This window comes from Chionomys nivalis, chromosome 19 (assembly GCF_950005125.1).
Source record: "Chionomys nivalis chromosome 19, mChiNiv1.1, whole genome shotgun sequence".
Lineage (NCBI taxonomy): Eukaryota > Metazoa > Chordata > Mammalia > Rodentia > Cricetidae > Chionomys > Chionomys nivalis.
The window spans coordinates 59615237-59632270 of NC_080104.1; the positions used below are offsets into that span (position 1 = coordinate 59615237).

Genomic DNA, 17034 nt, shown 5'->3' on the forward strand with positions numbered 1-17034 from the left:
TGGGTGACAAACCATTCGAAGGGACAGCCATGCAATGGCGGAGGCCCACTTCACTGTGTCTTCTGACTTCCCAAGCAGGCTCTCCTCCGTGTGCACAGCTGCCTCAGGAAAAGGTTCTCACACTGGGCTGGGGCTCTCTTGTGGGGAGCACAAGGGCTTTGGACGAGCGGAGTGTGAACACGGCCTCTGCCCACTTCCTATGCAGGCCACCCGGAGAAGGTTCCAATCTGCAGCGTCTCTCCCCCCTATTACATTTATTTCTTTGTGTGTGTGTGTAAAGTGGGGGAGGTGATGTGTGTGCCACACGGGTGAGTTTGTAGAGGGGAGAGGCCAACTTGCAAGAGTTCTTTTTCTTCTTCCATTATGTGAAACCCAGGGATCAAATTCAGGTCTCCAGGCTTAGCCACAAGGCCCTTTACCAGCTGAGCCCTCTCATTGGCCCTCCGCTGCAGCTCTCTCAATGAGTAAGAGAAAAGAAATGGATGCCACATGACAACAGCAAGCATCGAGTTACCCACGCTGTGGGAACAAACCTGTGGACACCGAGTGCTTTAAGACTGAGATGTGGTTTGAATTCTATCACAGACACAAAGGGCTATAGCACCGGATGTGCAATTTGCAGAAATCGGTGCAAAAAGAACACACAGGGCCCCTTGTTGAAAAATGACTATGTCAAGATGACCACAGCAGTACTTTAAACGGAGCACCGGGGACTTTCTTAGTGTGTGTCACTAAAAAAGATGACACACCCATGAAGCCAGCCTCGGTGACACGACCTGCAAAGAACGGCTCCATACGACGGGCTTCTCCTGCCACATCCAGGGCATCCATGCTTAGGGAAAATGCCGAGGAGGGTGAGTTTGGTGACCTGAGTGGTTTTTCTGGGGGAGTGGGTGGGGCCAGCCAGGCTGCCATAGGAGCAGAAGAACTGACTGTTCCCCACAGACTCTGGCCTAGAAAAAAAAAAAGCCTGCAGCTGTATCTACAGCCCCTGTTGTTTGCTGTGGTGTGTTACAACACAGCCTGGCAGCCTCCCGGGCTTTTCTTCCTCCTGGAAGAGTCTCCTCTCAGAACACGTGACAAGCCGACACAACCCTGCAGACTGGCCCACACTGCCCCTCGCTGTTCACTCAGCTCCTCAGCAGTTCCAGGGCTGCATGCTTTGTTAACTCCGGGCTGTCCCGTTCCACCTTCGGCCGAGTCCGTTCCTTATCAATCTCGGAAGAGTGGGTTCTATGAGACCTCATCAATGAAGCCCCTCCCCTGCCTCTCACAGGGGCACCGACTCTCTTCCCTGGAGAGAGCGCCCCACTCTTCTATGAAGACACGCACCACGAGCCCTGGAACATTACTCAAGTGTGGATGTCCCTGTCTGCTAGCTCGGAGCCTTTGTGGGCTGGCGCGGTGCCTTCTCACCTCCATGCGCCCTCCTCCACACAGGGCACACTTCTTGTTCTCTGTGGGCAGAGCAGACGTAGAAGCATCTGGCGTTAGTGAGCGGTGCTATCCACATCACGGTGATGAATTCACGTAAACAGCCCGTGGCCCTCCCGGGAGGCTGGTCCGGGGGAAGCTTCCAATTATTGGGAAAACTCAAGTGACTAAGACAGGACCCCTGCCCAAGAGGAGGGTCCTAGGTCAGTTTTGTCTTTTCTGAAGACAGGAAAGGAATGACCATTCTATCACCCAGCATGGTGACATAAAGAATGTCTTCCAAAATTCTAAATATGACAACGCAGAAGAAACAAAAATAACTAAAATAAAAGCAGTCACGGAGCCAGAAACCAGGGATTTTCATGTGTCTACGAGGCATTTCCATAGGCAATTGAGACTTTTGATTTTTCTTCTGAGCGAGCCAGAGAGAGAGAGAGAGAGAGAGAGAGAGAGAGAGAGAGAGAGAGAACACTCAGTGGCTGCTCTCCCAGGGGATCTGGGTGCCACCCCCAGCACCCACATGGCAGCTCACAACTCCAGTCCCAGGAGACCAGACGCCCTCTTCTGGCCTCTGCTGGGCACTGCATGCACACAGTGCACAGTCATACATTCAGATGAGACACCACAACACTCATTTAAAAAAATTGAAAAAAGGAACAGTTCACGCTCAAGTCCCCAGGTACAGCTCCTGCATGTCCACGGGAGTCACCCAGGATTGGCCACGTGGTTGGGGCAGGGGAACCCACCCTTCGGGCTCCTTCCCGTTCCCTTCACCTGGGCGACTGTGTTGGACAGGGCAGAGGCCCAGAGGAGCTAGGTGCTAACCTGGGGGCTTCCCAGTCTCTAAGGAGCATCCTGGAGTCCATGAGGTTGCTTCCTGGGGTCAGCATGGCCTGATCCCTCCGGCCTCGCGAAGGGCGGGCTGGGTGGACAGACAGGCAGGGCAGGCTTAGCAGGAGTGCGTCTGGAGGCCAAGGACGACGCCAAGAGGTGTCAGTCAGCTTCCTCCATCCCTCCTCTCCGGCCCCCACAAAGGGCAAGGGCCAGACACGTGGGCTGCTGCGGAGAGGCGGGGAGGCACCCGAAGGGGGCGGAGTCTATTTGCATAGACTGTGCGCGGCCACCAATGGGGGCAGGCGGAGCCATAGCCCGCGCGCCTTTTGGGGGCGGATTGACAGCCCCGCGGGCCTATGGGAGGCGGGTCCTGCGGCCGGTGGGGGCGGGACGACGGCGGGCGCTGCCCGGCGCACTAGCCGGCTCGCGGGCGCTGCCAGTCTCCGGCGGCGGTGTCCGGCGCGCGGCTGAGCGACTGGAGCGTGCGGTCCGGCGAGCGAGCGAGCGAGCGGACGGGCGGGCGGCCTGCTGGGCGGGCTGAGAGGCTGAGCGGCGGCGCGCGCCGCGGAGAGACGCGGAGCCCGAGACGCGGCGGCGGCGGCGACAGGTACGGGCGCCATGGCCGCGGGGATGGAACGCGCGCGCGCGCGCGGTGGACCCGGGAATCGGCCCGGCGCTGGCGATCCCGCCTCCGCCATCCCTCACGCGGCTTTCCCCGGGGCGGCGTGGACGGGGCGTGCGGCAGACGGGGGCCACGCGTGGGAGGCGGAGCGGCCGCACCTCGGGTCAGCGATCTCTCAGCGCGGCGCCGGCTCGCCCGCCCGCGCGCGGCTTTTGTTTCCCGCGCAGCCTGTGCACAGGTCCAGGAGCCCCGTGTCGCCACGCCACGCCGCCGCCGGGCGCGGAGGAAACTTGGCCTTCCGGAGCCCCGCGAGCCCGCACGCGCGCGCGGATAACGGAGCGCCCCGCCGCGTCCGCCGGGCCGTGCGATGGGCGTGCCGCCCGGGCGCCGCCCTCACCTGCCATTCCCGGGCCGGCTCGCCGCCGGCGGGCAGGTGACCCGCGGGCTCGGAAGTGGACGTGGGAGGGAAAGCCAATTAAAAGTTGCTTTTGGGGCCTCCGAGGTGGCTGAGCAGGGACAGGCGCTTGTCACCAAATCTGACGACCGGAGTTCGATCCCCGAACCGACCGTCGAGAGTTGTCCTCTGACCTGCACGTGTACACACACACACACACACACACACACACACACACACGCTCACACTCACTCTCTCTAAATATGTAAGTTGTTTTAGGAGCCTCCATTCCCTTCAGCCCTGGGACATCACAGTCCGGGCGTTAGCCCGTGACTCGGAACCCAGCCTTTGCTGCGCGCGCGCGCGCGTATGAAGCTAAGGGAGCACACTGCATTATGATCATCTTCATCATCCTCTTCGCTGTGGGTGAGCCAGGTTGGAGCGCCTGCGCCTCGGGTTTTGAATAATGGGCTTCTGCGGCGGCTGTGGCGAAAGCTTTGGAAGGTACAGGTCGTAAGCAGAGCGTGCAGGGCTCGGGACAGTGTGTTCCGCGCTTGGCCGCCTTTCAGTCAATTCTGCAGGCAGCAGTTGGGAGCTGGTGGTTTGGGGATTTTTTTTCCCCCCAGCGGACTGAGGTTGAGCGTTGAATGGGCACTTTCTTTGCCTTTCCTAGGGTAGGAGAGAGTTTATTTTCATTGTATTTCCATTTTCTTAGGGTAGAGGACAAGGGAAAAATTAAGGTGAATTTGGGTTAAGAATTTTGTCCCTTCTTTCCCGCTCTTGCTGTTAGTGTTTGTTGTTATTATTACTATAGAATTGTAGTAGCTCCTTCTCTTGTTGTCTGAATCAATTCAAGAAATAACTGAAACTATCTTATCCTGGTGGGACATTCTTGTTCCGTCGTACTTTCCCTTAACCGTTTTTCTGGTAGCTTGTCTTCCAGCTGTCCGGTATGTGCCGAACAGGCTTCTAAGAGCTTTCACTTTGTGGATCCTACAGAAATGGCATATTTTAGCTATTTTTAAATGGGAAGGTTAATAACATTCTTTATTTGTTAGAAACACGTGGTTTAGTTCTCTCCCTTTCTCTCTAATGTGTCCTGTTGGAACTGTGTTGGGTATAATCTGTACTTAGAGGAGTTGAACTCAGAGTAGTTAGTCTTTACTTAATTACACTAATTAATTGAGTGGCCATTTTATTCATCTAGCTAATTTGAGTTAGCTATTAGTTGGGACCACTCGAGATTATTTTAAATTAATGTAGGAATATTACTTTTAAATTGTTTTAAAACAGCAAGTTTATACATTAATGAGGTTTTTGTCATTCCAACATTTTTTAAAAGTTTGCTTCTCAATATTTACTTTTCAGTTATGTGACATGAGTGTATTTATTTTTATTCTCTTTTAAATTTTAATTTATGTATTTGTTTATCTGTCTGTTGTCAGTGTTGGTGCGACCACGCTGGCACAGGTGTGGCTGTCAGAGGACAACTCTGAGTTGTTTCTCTCCTTCCACGATGTGGGTCCTGGACTTCACTTTCAGGTGGTCTCCTCAGCAACCCCACCAGCCTAAGACATAATTTAATTCACTTCAGCATGAAAAACCTACGGTTTTGGATTAGGCAAGTCAGTTGATTTTGAAATTCTTCCTTGTTCTTGAGTTGGGAAAGAATGCGCATTCTGTGTTGTTAGTTCCTAAGGCATTTCAGTTTAGAGTGAACTAGCGTACTCCGTGGTGTGGAGAGGTTCAGTCTGGCTAAAGTTCCTGATGGTTCCTGAAGGCACATTAAGTGACTCTTCGCCATGTAGAATGGGCTGCTTCAAAAAGGGGGATTTCTTTGTTTTAGATGATTTAATTCCACTTTGGTGTTTCACTACACGAAGTTGGAGGGTTTATAATCCTGTGTCTTATGATGCTGCTTACATGTACCAAAAACCATAAGTCGCATTAATTTTTTTAAATTTGTTTATGCTTATGGGTCTTTCATCTGTATGTCAGTATGCTATTTGCATGTCTGATGCTGGCAGCATCAGAGGCCCGGAGAGGGCTCTAGGTCAGGAGCTGAAGTGTGGGTGCCCTGGAAGGGCAGCCGGGACCTCCCCGCCCTTCACGGCGTGTTTCATCTAGTTACACAGAGGCATAGGTGGCCTGTGCCTGAACTAGAAAAGTGCTTTTTGATGCCCATTTTTCAGGTATTTTAATTACTGATTTTTGTTTACTTTGTCTTATTTGTGGTAGACCAGATCACATAATTATCAACCACATTTCACTTTCAAAATTAGTGCACAAGTTGTTTCTCACATCTAGACACACACACAATATTAGGCTGTTTATTAGGCAGTTACCTTCAAGTGTAGCTCCTTTTGAGTCTGGATATTCCTGTTAAGTTTCTTTTCTCCTTCTTCCCTCACTTCCCTCCTTCCCTCCTTTTTTCTCTCCTAGGCTTGAACCCACTCCTTGTGCATACTAGGCAGATGCTGTACCCTTAAGTGAATACTATGACTGACATTAAGAACATGCTCTAAACGCCTTTAACATTTCCATGATTTCCAAAGAAGATACTGTTGTGCATATTTTGACACTCTTAAGTCTGTAATTAATGCACACTGAACCATTATCTCCATTTTGTCATGCATGAGCTTTTCAGCTTAACCAGTAACTAGACTTTTCCCTGTTATTTTATATTTCTGAAATTCTCTGCAGTATATTTTAATGCTTTTTAATTTTTTTAATTTTTATTTTTTATCTTTGCTGTCCTGGGGATTCAGCCCATGGTCTTATGGGTGCTAGACAAACGATCTACCATTGAGCCCTTTGGTGCATTTTAAAGTTCTGACATACGTGCTGCCTCAAATGTTTCAAACATTAAACCTCATGCATCGAAGCCTGGGTGGATGATATGTAAGTCCTGTATGTGTTGTCTTAAAACAAGGACTGCCTATGTGTGAGCTTACTTGCGAATAATGATTACTTTGTATAAAAGCCAGTTCTGTAAGGGAGACAGGCTGAAAGAATTTGTTAGAGAATGTAGTATTTATTAAGGATATTATAGTAGTATTTAGAGCACTAAAATTCCACTATTCAGAATCGTTTGTCCGTCATAGTTTGGTAAGAGAATTTGACTTGTGCTGTAGGGTACATGCCTTTTTACTCCCAGCATCCAGGACGCAGAGGCAGCCAGATCTTCACATGGAGTTCCAGGCCGTATGTAATAGGACTGCGGGAAGCCCTGCTACAAACAATACCACGGACAAAAAAATCCACCAGTGATAACTGTCTCCATTGTATGCATTAATCAGTATTTACTACTAGTTGTTCTGGAAACATTTGATTCGTTAGAGTGAAGGACCACCAAAGGGAGTGTAGGGTCTACACATTTGGTGTGCCTGGTTTTAACCCTTAGTTTGGAAGCAAAACCTTGTCAAAAGTAAGAAAAAGTGTTAGTTATTTTAGTTATCTGGAACAACCAGGCCAGCTTTCAGTAGTGAAAGTAGGAGATTGTAGATGTTTGGAGTTGCTGTGTTTTCTGTAACAAAGCTCAAGGCTTCATTGAGCCTCTCTCTCTCTTTTTTTTTCTTTTAGAAGAAGATACGATTATTACAGAAATGAAAATGATACATTTTCAGAGGGAAACAGTGGGTTTTTTAATACACAGTCATACAGCAATGAAAGGGAGCATCCACAGGCTCAGAATGTTTCTTCATATTTACAGTGTGGCACATTCGAATTGTATAGTTTTGAAATTTCTCAGTGTTCACAAAGAGCACAAGACGAGGAAAGATCAAAGACGAGAAGAGGTTGCATTTTCCCTCTCCCGGTTGCAAGCCTTCCTTTGGTGCCAGTGGTAAATCTCTAGAAGCATCTGTAGCACTCTGTCTCTGCCCGGGCTACTGTTAGTGTGTCTCCTGAGAATGTTCATCAGGGTGTCAGAGCAGGGCTGCACTTTCCAAGTTGTCTTTTAAAAGTCAGATAGATTAGTGTTCTTACTCCAGCATCTTTCAAGCTTTTTTTTTTTTTTAAAAAAAAAACTAACTAAAAATTACTATGAGAATTGTAATGACAAGCAAATTATCTAGAGAAGCCAACAGAGCGCTTGCTTTTCACCCTTTTTTTTTTTTTTTTTTTTTTTTTTGGATTTTCGAGACAGGGTTTCTCCGTGGTTTTTGGTTCCTGTCCTGGAACTAGCTCTTCTAGACCAGGCTGGCCTCGAACTCACAGAGATCTGCCTGCCTCTGCCTCCCGAGTGCTGGGATTAAAGGCGTGCGCCACCACCGCCTGGCTTGCTTTTCACGCTTAATATTAATAATTAACATTGGAGGAACATTTAAGATTTGGAGGGTTGGTTTTAATAGACTTAAGTTTGAGTGATGAGGTAAAGTTTTTATTTTAAAAAAAAGATTTGTGGCTGGGCGGTGGTGGCGCACGCCTTTAATCCCAGCACTCGGGAGGCAGAGGCAGGCGGATCTCTGTGAGTTCGAGACCAGCCTGGTCTACAAGAGCTAGTTCCAGGACAGGCTCCAAAAAACCACAGAGAAACCCTGTCTCGAAAAACCAAAAAAAAAAAAAAATAGATTTGTGTGTGTTTTAATGTTTGTATGTCTGGAAATGAAGTCCTTTCTCTTGTCAGCTGAAATTAATTATACAGGAGCATTAGAGTCAGTTTCCTCGTCATAGACTTCATGTTGTGGTGAGCTACTTTTTGGACTGGAGAGAACATTAGCGATTGAGCCTTTATCAGCATATATTCAGAATAAGCATGGAATGCTCTTCGCCTGTGTAAACTGTTTACTGATGAAATTGTTCCCATGTGTAAGTTTCGACAGAGTTAAAAAATCTTAAACATTTTGTGTTTTGTCTTTGGTGTAAAAAAATTCTTGTGCAGTAGATGGTAAGATCCCAGTGTTGTGTGTTTGGAAGAGATCTGTGAGGACACATTTGTCTTGCGGAAGTGCAGCACCAGTTCAAGTGGGAGAAAGATGTTTCTATTCTTCTGCTCCCGGATAGGTTGAAAATTAAGAAAAGCTAAAATGGTCATCTTTCCATCGTGGATTTTATTTACTTTGAATTTAGTAAGCTCTGCAAAATGAGTATTTGTGGGGCTGGTTAAGAGTGCTTAGTGCAGGGCTGGAGAGGTGGCTCAGAGGTTAAGAGCACTCACTGGCTGCTCTTCCAGAGGTCCTGAGTTCAATTCCCAACAACCACAAATGGCGGTTCACAACCATCTCTAATGAGATCTGGTGCCCTCTTCTGGTGTGTGTATACATAATAAATAAAAATTTTAAAGTTAAAAAAAAGTCTTGTAGAGGACCCAAGTTTGGTTTTGACACCTACAGTTCCAGAGGATCTGACACCTTCTTCTAACCTCTATGAGTACATGGTCTGCATACAGACATGCAGGCAAAACACTCATATACATAAAATAAATCTTTACAAAACAGTTTTGGGTTCACAGCTAATATGTACAAATATACATTGCATCTATGTGTGTGTGTGTATATACCAGATTATCAGTTGTCCACATTACATATAACAACATAATTGTGTATATATGAATATGCACACATAAATATATACACACATAATTGCTGTATGTATATCTGTATGTAGCTATCCATTCCAGTTTACTCCAGTGAACCTCTCCCCTTTTTCCCTTGTGCTCAGGAACAGGTACAGGTGTGCACAGCAGCTCGCCTGCAGTAGAAACAAACTGCTGAGCCCACAGCAGAGTAGCGGGAAAAACACAGGAACAGGCAAATCAGGACATGATGGTAGAAATGAGGACTGCTGCTAGGGGGACCGTGGGTCACAGGAAGGGGTTCAGGGGACCTTTATGGGATGATGGAAAAAGTGATTTACCTTTTAGGTAATGTTATTTTTCTTAAATTTTTTTTTTTTGTGTGTACGTATGTGTGGAGATTTACTTGCCCGTGTGTGTGCAGGGAGGCCAACATTCTCTTTCCTATTGCTCATCCACCTTCATTTTTTTTTTTTTTTGGTTTTTCGAGACAGGGTTTCTCTGTGGCTTTGGAGCTTGTCCTGGAACTAGCTCTTGTAGACCAGGCTGGTCTCGAACTCACAGAGATCCGCCTGCCTCTGCCTCCCGAGTGCTGGGATTAAAGGCGTGCGCCACCACCGCCTGGCTCACCTTCATTTTTAAAACCAGGAGCTTTTAGCCAGTCTGGCTGGCCAGTCTGCGCTCTTCAGACTGGTGTTCACGGTGTTCCAGGCCTGCACCACCATGCCTGCTTTTGCACAGGCACTTGGAATTCGAACTCAGGTTCTCACGCTTGCGCAGCAGACACATTACCCACGGAGTTACCTCCCGGTCTCTCTCTCATTTTTAACTTCCAGAAAAGTGCAAAATCAGTACAGAGGATGTTATACAGCTTTGTCCAGACTCCAGCTGGTTCCATGTGCTCAGACTCACTAAACTCTGCGCTGTATGGTGTGTACATTGCATTCTTAGTAAAGGAAAAAGTGTGCTGAAAGTGAGAAATGATCTTACCTGAAAAAGTGAAATAACCAACCATAAATTAGCTAATCAATTAATGACAGGGAAAGAGAACTGTCTCGGTGTGTGTGTGTGTGTGTGTGTGTGTGTGTGTGTGTTGCTTTTCACTGACATTCCGAATGTTTTTGTTGGAAGAGGCAGGGTCCAGAGGATGATTCAAGGCGTAGCTACGGTGAGGAAACCCTGCTTTATTTTGTCATCCTGTGTGTGCCACCAGGGACAGATCAGCCTAGCAGCAGCTTTCCTGGAATTGAAGGTGGCGTTCATTCTTACGAAAGAGTCGCACACCTACAGTGTGCTGGGTTCTGCATAGACATGTACCAGTTTTAGCGTTCCGGACCCTAGACAAAGGTGGAGGAGGCCAGAAAGCTTGGTTGTCATCTCTGGGTGGTGCTCTTTATTAGAGAGAGGCCGGCTTGGTGTTTGCAAACCGTGTTGCTCGGGGTGAGTCTCCCGTAGCCTCCGCATGACTAATAGAAACCAAACCTGATTAAGTCGTGGTTTAAATAGTGATGGTTTTAAACATCTTTCCCCTCTTGATGGTTTGTGTAATTTTCAGTGTATGTTCTTTGGCTCTTAGCTATTCAAGGTTAATTCTATATAATTTATAGGTGTTAGTTTATTTTTTACAAACAACTTTTTTTCTTCTTTTTTTTTTTAAACACCTCTGTGTCAAAGTTTTTGGTTATTTCTACGTTGGGAGATATTTAAAATATCTAGAGGGCTAGCCAGAGGCTTCAGTAGGTTAGTCACTGGTATATTTTTCCACAAAACCAAAGGTGCATTAAACAGAAAAATGATAGTTGTCTGCTGTCAGCCCAGATCAAGGAATGATTTTCTCTAAAGAGCATGTTGAGGGCTGGAGAGATGGCTCAGCGGTTAAGAGCATTGCCTGCTCTTCCAAAGGTCCTGAGTTCAATTCCCAGCAACCACATGGTGGCTCACAACCATCTGTAATAAGGTTTGGTGCCCTCTTCTGGCCTGCAGGCATACATATACACAGAATATTGTATATATAATAAATATTAAAAAAAAAGCGTGTTGATGATACTCTGAAGTGGCAGACTAGATCTTTTCTCCTGTTTATACAGTGAATTTCTATGTGCAAAGGTTTGAACTCAGGGTCTTTTATATTAGGCAGGTATTCTGCTGCCGTACTAACTCACCCGGTCCTATCTGCTGGATCTGGTTTTGTCAGTCTCCACTAGAGATAGAAGTTTTAACACACCTGTAGGTGATGCTGACCCCTCGTGTTTTGCTGGGTTGTCCACATAATCAAGTGCAGGCCCGGAGAGAGGAAAACAGTGCCCTCCACATTCTCCAGACTCATTACTTACCGACATTTTGATCAGTGAGCCTTTTGTTTTATTTTGGTTGGTTTAGTTGTTTTTGAGATAAAGTCCCACTCTTTAGTTTGGCTGGCCTTGAACTTGTGATCTTCTTGACAGTCTCCCAGTTGCTGGCATTATGATTGGTGTGCTTTTAAAACTTCATGAAATTTGGTAAGGTGAGATGACTCAGGAGAACCAGAGTTTGCTTCCCAGTACCCGTGTTGAGCAGCTTGCCACCGCCTTAACTCCGGCTCCAGGGAGTTCTGGCCTTCAAGGGCACCTGCACACGTGTGCACACTCCCAGTCAGAAATAAGCGAATACACATACTTAAGTTAAAGAAAATCTTGAAAGCTTGTTAGCTTCATACAGAGGGGAGAAATGGCAGCACTATTGGTGTTCCAGACTTTGTTATAAACAGAATCAGTACTGAGATCAGCTGAGAGATTTGGCTTTGGACAAATGGAAATTGTGAAACTTTTGTCTTTAGTTTCTTGTTTCATGGACTAAAAAACAAAGGTTGGGTTTTTTTTTTGTTTTGTTTTTTTTGTTTTTAATTGCTTATTATTAGGATAACTGCGCCTAACCAGTGTCTGTCGAATGCAGCGGCACTCGCCTAGGGAGTTAGGTTATCTTTATTGCAGTAGTTAGAGAATGCAGTTGTCCAAAGGTAGTACTCTTTCTTTCTCTAAACCCCTGGTGCTGGGGCTGAGAAGATTGCTCAGTGACCAGAGCACTGGTTGTGCATGCATGAGGACTGGAGCTCTGGCCCCCGGCATCACATAAAAGTTGTGTGCACGGCAGCCCATTTGTAATCCCAGTGGTCAGGAGGCAGAGACAGTATTCTGAGACCATGCTGGGCAAGTAGACCAGCTGAATCAGTGAACTTTGGGTTCAGCTGAGAGACCCTGCCTCTACTTAAGGTGGAGAGCAGTTGAGAAAGTCACCTACAGTAACCTCTAGCCTCCACATGCATGAACACATGTGAGCCCACACTCGTGATACCATATCCCATACACGTGCACACTCAAACAAAATGGACGCCTTCCTACACCCCAGCCCATGGTGTTGTTTGGAAGTGGACTACTGTAGATACCATCGCTAGCTGCTCTGCAGCATCTCCGCAATCGCCCCTTCCAGCCAAGGCAGTTCTCTTCAGTCTGGACTCTTTAGCCTTAATGACTCCATTATTCTTACTGGTCATTTTTGATTGCTTTTTAAAACCTCAGTGACTCACTAAATTCCTTTGTTTCTGACTTTTTTTATATACTTTTTTTTATATGCTTTTTTTTTTTTTTTTTCTGAGACAGGGTTTCACTGTGTAGCCCTGGCTGTCCTGAAATTCGCTCTGTAGACCAGACTGGTCTTGAACTCACAGAGATCCGCCTGCCTCCACCTCCCGAGTGCTGGAATTAAAAGCATGCACCACCACACCTGGTTTCGATGCCTCTTTTTCATCTTTCCCTTTGATTTTCCACTATGCTTGTCCTAGATTGATTGACTGGATAAAGCAAATCATCCCTGTCTGTCGAGAGCGTCATATATGTAAGCCATGAAGGCAATACGTGGGCCAGAGACGGCTTCAGTCAGCCTTGTGGTGTAGGCATGTTCTGGCTTCTGCTGGGGCTGTTGTTGCTCACCTTGCTTGCTTACTTTTGGAGCTGGGATCTCCCACTTTAGCCCGAGATGTCTGCAAATTCTTGGTCCTCCGGCTTGAATCTCCAGGGTGCTTTGAAAAGCTGTCTTTGCTGAGCATCCTTAACTCAAATGGAGATTACGCTCTGGCCTTCATGTGTGCTCGTTAAGTGCTCTCCCGCCGAGCTAAACGCCCGGCCCTAGAACTCATAAGGCCTAGATGAGTTTGTATCTAAGCTGTGTTAAAATCATGGGGACTCTGCCATAGGGACTTTTCACACTCCAAGTTTGGGTTACGGTTTACAGGTATACACCTCATGCCCTTCAGGTCCTGGAGTCTTTAATGGACTATGAGCTTGTTGGAAGCAGTCTCTACCTCTTGATTTTCACTCTCCAGCATTTAAAAGTGCTGCTTTCACAGTGAATTTTTTTTTTTTTTTTTTTTTTTTTTTTGGCTTTTCAAGACAGGGTTTCTCTGTAGCTTTGGAGCCTGTCCTGGAACTAGCTCTTGTAGACCAGGCTGGTCTCGAACTCACAAAGATCTGCCTGCTTCTGCCTCCCGAGTGCTGAAATTAAAGGTGTGTGCCACCACTGTCCGGCTCACAGTGAATTTTTTCATGGTGTTCTGTGGTGGCTGTGCAATATTACACACACTTTTTTTTTTTTGATGTCTCATGTAGCCAAGGCTGAACTTGAACTCACTGTGTAGCTGAACTTCTGGTCCTCCTGCTTCTACCTCCCGAGTGTTGGGATTGCAGGTATGTGTTACCGTGTCCAATCTTATGTGGTGCGGGGACAAAGCTTAAGACTTCGTGCATACTAGACAAGCAACCCGAGCTGGACCCCGCCCCAGCTAGGCGCTTCTAGAAACAGCAGATGTAGCGTCCGCAGGTCCGGGGTCTGTGCCTTCAGGAGCGCTTCTCTACCTGAGCAGTTTTCATTAACTAACAAGCACCACTGTGCTCAGATATTTTAGGGTCCAGTGTGTTCTTAGCAGTGTTAGGAAACAAGACACTGTCCTTTCAGAAAAGAGAACATAGGCACAAAGATAAATAGCAGTCCAGATCCCATGGTAACTGGCAAATTTCTGAAGAGGTGAAGAGGCATGGATAACTGCCAGGCAGATGGCAACTTAAAGAAGGTGACGGGAACGTCGAAGGACTAGTTAGCAAGTTGGCAGGCTGAATCCTTGCTCTGCTAGTAGGTTTCCTAACCTCCGCCCCGAGATCACAGAGAATTAGCCGAGTTCATCCTGTAAAGATGTTTGAAACAGCCGGGCGGTGGTGGCGCACGCCTTTAATCCCAGCACTTGGGAGGCAGAGGTAGGCGGATCTCTGTGAGTTCGAGACCAGCCTGGTCTACAAGAGCTAGTTCCAGGACAGGCTCCAAAGCCTCAGAGAAACCCTGTCTCGAAAAACCAAAAAAAAAAAAAAAAGATGTTTGAAACAGCCGGGCAGTGGTGGCACACGCCTTTAATCCCAGCACTCGGGAGGCAGAGGCAGGCGGATCTCTGGGAGTTCGAGGTCAGCCTGCTCTACAAGAGCTAGTTCCGGGACAGGAACCAAAAACTACAAAGAAACCCTGTCTCGAAAAATTAAAAAAAAAAAAAAATGTTTGGAGCAGTGTCTCCAGTGTCATTAGAGCAAGGGAAGATGCACATCAGAACCTTGAAGGAAGGAGAGGTGCCCTAGATTTGTTTACATCGGCGCAGCGTTCAGATGACAACCTGCTGGGGAACAGTCTAGCTCGGGAGCATGGCGTCTTTTCCATGTGGACTGAGAAAGCTCTGGGCGTGCATGCAGGGACTGTCCAGACTAGGCCAGTGGGATGAGCAGCACCGTTCCACAGGCTGGGTCTTAGGCTGGTAAAGGAGAAAGGCAGCGAGGGTCAGCATCACGCCTCTCTGCCTCCTGACTGCCTCACGCTGCTGCCATGGTGCACCCACCAAGGCAGGCTGCACCCTTGAACTTGGAGCAAAATGAGCCCTTTCTCCTTGGCTTTGTCGGGTATTTATTTTATCACGGCAGAGCCAGTAACTAACATGGGAGAAGGTGACTTTCATTCTGAATCACTTCTGAATCTGCACCTGACATTCATTTCTCGCTGCCTTTCTTTTTTTAAAAAATTATTTATTTTTATTGAGCTCTACATTTTTTCTGCTCCCCTCCCTGTCACTGCCTTTCTTGGGGAAAAAAAAGTAGTTGAAACTGCCGAAGAGAGAACTCAGAGGTTAAGGACACTTGTTGCTCCCGCAGAGGCTCCCTTTGATTCCCAGCAGCCACATAGCAGCTCACAACCGCCCGTAACTCCAGTTACAGGCGCTCCTGTGGTGTCTTCTGGCTTCCACAGGCACCAGGCACTCACAGGTACATATGCAGGCACACATGCATATAGACAGGTCTTTGCCTGGTGTGTGTCATACCTTAATTCCAGTGCTGGAGAGCCGGCAGCAGGCAGAGTTTGAGATCTGCATAGCAAGTTCTAAGCCTAGCCAGGGCTACGTCATGAGACCCAGTCTCAAAAACAAACAAAACCAAACCCTAAAACTTTACAACTAATTTTAACAGTGAAGCTAATGGCTGTTTATTGTGAACCATTATGCCTCTTTAATTTGTCAATTTGTTTTTGGCTTTCTCTCTTTATATTTTTAGTTGTTTATATAATCCTTAGTCTTTGTTTTAAAAGTTTGGTACTTTTTGGTGTTGGTTTTGTTTGTTTGGTTGGTTTTGGTTTTTCAAGACAGGGTATCTCTTTGTAACAGCCCTGGCTGTCCTAGAACTCACTTTGTAGACCAGGCTGGTCTCAAACTCACAGAGATCCACCTGCCTCTACCTCCCCAATATTGGCATCAAAGGTGTGCACCACCACCACCTGGCTGAGTTTGGTGGGTTTCTATGACTGGTTTCTCCCTACCCTTTAGACAGCCTAGATTCTAAATAACAAAGCCCCAGGGTGGAAAGGACAGGCAGAAGGGGGGAGAGAAGGGAGGAAGGCATTCTCCATCCAGCTGCCTTGTTTACAGGCGTGGAAACTGAGGTGCGGAAGAGGTAGTCGAAAGTTCAAGACCCACAGCTGATTACCGTGCAGGTTCTGGCTCTCCGGCCTGAAGAAGGGCTGGTGTTCCTGTCATTGCTGTGGTACTCAGCCGTCTGGGTGGAATTATACCAGTACTAATTCTACTGCCGATTCTCAAAACCAAGATAAAAAGTGCTTGTCTATGAGGAAGAGCACGGTAGTAATTCACCCTGTTGTGGGACGGTCATGGTTGGGTTCTCCGTTGAGCACTACTGTTCTCTGTTTAAAATTGCACATGTATTTAGTGTGTGGGTGATGTGCGTGTGCTTACGTTGTGACTCACTTGTGGAGGTCAGAGGACAGCTTTCGGGAATTGCTACAAAATCAGCTCCTCTTTAATCTTTAAAGTTGTCAGTTATGAGTGCTTTAAGCATTAGTTTTCTTTCCTTCCTTCCTTCCTTCCTTCCTTCCTTCCTTCCTTCCTTCCTTCCTTCCTTCCTTCCTTCCTTCCTTCCTTCCTTCCTTCCTTCCTTCCTTCCTACCTTTGTTTTCGTCATGATAGAGCAGATTCTCTTACAGCTTCAGTCAGGTGGTAGTGGTGAAGAGCTGGGTACCGCTGTTAGATGGGACCACCTCTGAGCTCCCGTCAGCTGCCTTCAGTCTCTCCTGTTTTGGCGTGAGCCAGGCAGAATGGCAAGGACCTTACTTGAGCCTTGCTTTCTTCTCCGATAAGGTTCTTGCCACACCAGTTACTCAATAATAACCCTTTCCTTTCACAGAGTGTGATGCCAGATCCCGGGCCCGAGTCCCTGTCATAGCGATTCCTTTTCCCTGGAAATGGATTGTTGTGACCTCTGTGAGACACTGTTCCCGCAGACAATACTTCTTAGTCACTATAAGCATAATTTTACCATGAAATCATCTCACAACTGGCAATTGTTTTATGTTCTATATTCTTTCCCACGATTAAAGAGAAAATGGCCTGAGTCACAGAGATACCCCAGACTTCTGCAGACTTTTCCATTCTTCCAAAAGAAGCAGGCTGCTGGACTAGATTCAGTTTTACTGAAATACTGATTTTTCTTTGTCATTTTTAGCCACTCTGAGATCGAATTGTATAGCCTACTAGTGTCTGTCTTCAGTCTTCCCGTGTACTCAGTGCTGTGCATCAGATCATTTACTGATTGACCGTACTTTGCTTTTCTTATTCTTTACTCCCTTTTCTGAAGGGATTAGAGGATTTTCCCCCTTCTTCCTGAT

At 47.1% G+C, this 17034-nt stretch overlaps 1 protein-coding gene across 2 annotated transcripts in view; it reads left to right on the plus strand.

Annotated features, from left to right (window-relative positions):
• The first annotated feature begins 2690 nt into the window (after positions 1 to 2690).
• Positions 2691 to 17034, plus strand: part of Fkbp5 (FKBP prolyl isomerase 5) — an 84355-nt gene continuing 70011 nt past the window's right edge. Inside the window, exon 1 of one of the 2 annotated variants that reach the window (XM_057751236.1) lies at positions 2691 to 2875. The gene's annotated coding sequence lies outside the window, so the exon portion shown is untranslated. Of the gene's footprint in view, positions 2876 to 3766; positions 3789 to 17034 lie in introns of those variants that run through there. The other variant, XM_057751237.1, reaches the window with a different exon arrangement.